The sequence below is a fragment of the Phalaenopsis equestris genome, unplaced genomic scaffold, assembly GCF_001263595.1.
Source record: "Phalaenopsis equestris unplaced genomic scaffold, ASM126359v1 Scaffold001083, whole genome shotgun sequence".
NCBI classification, from domain to species: Eukaryota; Viridiplantae; Streptophyta; class Magnoliopsida; order Asparagales; family Orchidaceae; genus Phalaenopsis; species Phalaenopsis equestris.
This window is the reverse complement of record NW_018165522.1, coordinates 26,680-31,501: the sequence shown is the minus strand read 5'-3', so window position 1 is coordinate 31,501 and position 4,822 is coordinate 26,680.

Sequence of the window (4,822 nt, the reverse complement as noted above, 5' to 3'; positions counted from 1 at the left end):
TATATTACTTGATAACAATACGTATACTTACGTAGTATCCCAATATAAATATAAATAAATAAATATATATATATATATATATATATATATTAAAAAGTTAAATTCTTATTCTTCTTCAGAATCAACTTTTTGGTTTTGTTGCAAGATAAGAAAATATAAGTGAAAAATACCATCATAACTATTGCTATACTGTGCATAAGCATTGAGTATCCAGAGATCATTGACCTCACTTTGTTGAGGTCTAGTCTTTCTTCCTTAGAAGCCTAGGATCTAGCCATAGAACTCTTCTAATGACTATCCTATAGGACTAATGATGGAACCTTACCCATTAGAAACTCTTAATACTTAATTACAATTCTTGGAGTTCCACATGTATGGTTTATACCTCTAGCACTTAGAGGGTTGAAACCAACAAGGGGGAGCTCAAGGGGAGCCCCCATAAGTTTGTCAGGCCTTAGGGTTAGCCCTGGTGGCTTGGTCTTGGTCAGGCTTTCACACACCAACTTGAACCTATCACAAACTCACTCATCACAAACCCTAAAAGCACTTACACTTAAACCATTCCCCGACTCTTTTGAAAACTTATATGGGTAGTCCCCAATCCCTTAGCCCTTGGCTAGGATGGCTAGGACCAACACATGGAGGATACAAAATGGGCTCTCCCATTGGTCCCATGGCACCCAAGGGGCAACATCAAGGTTGGTATGTCTAACCTCCAATTCCACCTAAATATCTTAACTTGGAATCCAACCCCCAAAGCTCCAAAAAATTTCCAAAATACCTCTAAAACCCTAAATTCCTTAAAATTGCCCAATGTCTCAAATTTCCACAAAAAAAAAAATCATTTTGAACCACTCCGAAGCATCCAAATTAACACAAATTTACCTAAAATTCCTAAAATTACCCTTAAAGCCCAAAATCCTTAATTTGCACCCAATTGACCAAATTAACCTAATTTTCACACAATTTGCTCCCAACCTTTACCCAACTGTAAATTTAAACCCAATTTTAACCAAACCCAAATCCAATTTGATTAGCCCATGATCGATTTCAAAATTAAATTCTTCAAGCATATTTTTAAAAGCACATTTACATGAGCATTTTTAAAGGCTCATGGTTTAAAGGCCCATGGCATTAATTTGAAATAGCCCAAGTTGAGCCCACATCACAAAACTCATCTTTATCATCCCATTTCAATTTAAAATATTCATCATAGGCATCATAACAATCATGCCTTACATACACTTAATACATTATCCAAAAAAGGGCATGTTGACCTTTTCTTATTTGAATGCATGAAAATCCAAAATTCCTTTTGTATGAAACATATTCATGGTCTCATACATGACATGACATGCCACATGAAGCCATTCACGGGCATCATGAGGTCAAACTTACCAAATTTGGCAAGTGGCATTGACCATTCCTTCTTCCTCCTTCACTCGGACTTTCCTCTCTCATGTTACATCAAAACCATAGTTTCAAACCCACCTAAAATTTCCTTGGGGTTTTGGGACTCACCCTAACCACCATGGAATCAAGCTCAACTCTTGGACCAAGGTGTTGAACCCAAACCTAGACAATTTGCAAAAACTTCACTTCCCCTTTGGACCAAGGCCTTGAAGCCTCCTTGGAACCAAATTGACCTGGCCACTCAACCTCACCAACCTCTCTGAACTTGGAGGTGACCTTGCTTTTGCCGGCTAGCCACCCCAATCAATAGAAAACACTAAACTGGAGAGGCCCTAATTGGGGAAAACAAAAAATTTAACATGCCTAATGTGGCTCACCCCCATTGACCATCAACACCTAAGCGACAGCTTGGCCACCATGACTTGCCCCCCTCCCCCCCCCCTACACAGCCTGAAGAAGGAGATGAAGTTTTGTTAAGTAAACTCCCCCCAATTTGCTTCTAAAGCTTCCCACAGTGACCCTAAGCCTAAACACACTCTCCTCAGCCATTGATTTCCACTACCCGAGCCCAATTTAGCCACTGAAATCCAGGGCAATTCTCTACCTTGGAACAAACCACCTCCAAACACCAGATTGAGCTGCCCAAAAGCTTCCCCACACTCCTAAACATCATTCCCCATCAAAACCCCATCATCTTGAACCCTCTGCACTAAAGCTAGGCCAAGGCCAAACCACTGTTGGTCGAACTTATACTTGGACCCTAGCTCAGATCGATCTAACGTTAAGTTTGTGGGACCCCAAAAAAGCTTTTACAATCATCCAATTCAGGCTAGAGCTCTTAGACCAAGGCATAGCTCAAAATGTTTCATTTTTCTCTTGGTTTCATCAATTGTGAAGTGGATATTAATTTCATACGCATGTAATCGTATAGATATGTTTGTCTCAAGTAGATGAAGTTATAAGAATAAACTCCATGCAATTTGATTGAGAATAAAGTTAAATATTAGGCTTATAAGTTGGGCAGTTCTCAGATCTAGTCTATTGGGGATGACGAACGGATGTCGTCCATTTTCACGTGGATCAAATGGACGACTCAGATGTGGTCGGATGAGGGGATGGTGCGGGAACCATGGGCTGCATGGCAGTTGACGCGTAAAGCTCTGCAAATAGAAGTGCGCAGCGTGTACTTTCAAAGATATCGAGGATTCAGTCAGCGCCGCGTAGATAAGTAGATAAATAATGCATTTTTTGATTTAAATAATTATAGAATTTTTAAAAATCCATAACTTGATGTAGAAAAATGATAAAAATAAAAGAAAAATACACCCATGCTTAGTGAACACAAGATAATAATGTGGACTAAAATCAAAAATATTTTTTTAATATTTATTTTTAAATTAATTAAATACTCCAAAACTCCTTTAAATCATAAATAATTAAATATTAATCACAAAAATATAATATTTAGAGGGTTCATTTCTCACATATTTAGGGATGACTTTTGATTTTTCCAAAGTCAGAGGACACCTCTAACATTGAAAACCTCTTTTTTAAAATAAACCACCCTACTTTTGCTTAAAATAATTCTAAAAAAATAAAATATAAATAGGAAAATTAAAAAAATTGATTTGGTAGGTTCATTGTGGTCAGAGAAGCTAAGAAAAAATAAATAAATTTTAGAAAAATTTAAAACCTATTTTTCTATTTTAAAATTAAGAAAAGTACCAAAAATAAAAAAAATACAAAATAACTAAAAAGATACCAAAATTGAAGAAAATGATCTTAAGAAGTCCTTGGAAGAATTTTTAAAGCTATAAAAATTATTTTTGATGTTAAAATATATTTTCTAAGTAAATAAGTATTTTTTTTAAAATAATTTTAAAAATTAAAATATAAATAAAAAAAATTACAAAAATTGTTTGAGGAGTTTCTTAAAACTAGAGCTGATCAAGAAAAATAAAATTGAAGTGAAAACAAAAAGTTTATTTTTAGCTTATTTTCTTAATTAAATGTTAATTAAAAATAAAAAAAAAATTATAAAAATACCCAAAATGTATCAAAATGGCATAAATCACTTCCTAATTGATGAAAATAACTTTAAAACTTTTTCATAAATTTTTGGAATTATAAAAATATATTTTAAATAATTAAATGTAATTTCCTATATTTTTGAATTTAAAAAATTTAGAAAATATAATAAAAATAAAAAAATAAAATTAATTCATCTCATTTCTCTGAAGTTAGAGAGATTGAAGATAAATATATAAGACAATTTTCAAAATAAAGTATATTTTCTATTTATTTATTCATTAAAACCAACAAAAAATTTTAATAATTAAAATTTAATTCAAAAAATCGTGCAAATTGGACTGAGTGGCCCTGTGATCCATGTAAACCTACAATAATTTTCTTAAAGATTGAGGGTGTATTTTAATTTAGTAAATGAATTAACTTTTAAAATCCTTATTTTTAAGCTAAAATAATTCCAAAAAATAAAATAAAAATAAAAAAAATATATAAAATCTACTCTAGTGTCTTAATTAACCCATGAGTAGCCATTCAACAAGGTTCCAAAGTTCCTTGAATTAAATTGAAAGAGTTATGTGGTAAAGAGCCCTAGGGGTAAAATGGTAATTATGGAATTTTGAGCCTTAAATAAAATTTTAGGTTGAACTAAGGGTGAAAGGGTAATATTGATCATAATTAATCCCATAGATGATTGAAACAAAAAGGGTTAAGAGGTAGAAACCAATTCACACTATTCTCTACAAAAGGGTAAAATTACAATTAATCAAATTATTGTAATTTGGAAGAGAAGTACATTGGATGATTCTAATGTGACGGGACATGAGATGACAAGACAATAAATACCTAATCTAAAGCCCCAGATCAATGGTTAAGCCTAATTTATTTGTTTAATAAGAATCAAACCTCACTCAATTACAAATATACCCATAAGTTATCTAAGAGCTTGTTAGTGAGCTAGGATTGATCTGAAGCTATTTAAAGGGATTAGAAAAGAAGAAATAAAAATTATCTTAAACACTACCAACTCACTTAAATACCACCCATCCAAAACCTCAAACATAACATGACAAGTACCCCCTTAGCCTACTCATGCGTTAATTAAGACATATACTAAACACAACTTAAGGATATTAATTCAACTTGAATGATCTAATTAATAGTCTATCAAGACCAGGATGAACTTAAAGCGATCTAGGAGATTCTAAGTTTTAGAATGCCATTTGGACATTCTTAGAAGATTCTGGGATGCTTTGGAGGACCTTTGTGTCTGCTTTGATTTGTTAAAAAGATCATCTCCAAAATATAGCTAAATCAACATGAAACTCTTAAGGACCCACCAAGTTATGGCTCAGAACCCAAAAATTCACAAATCAATAGAAAA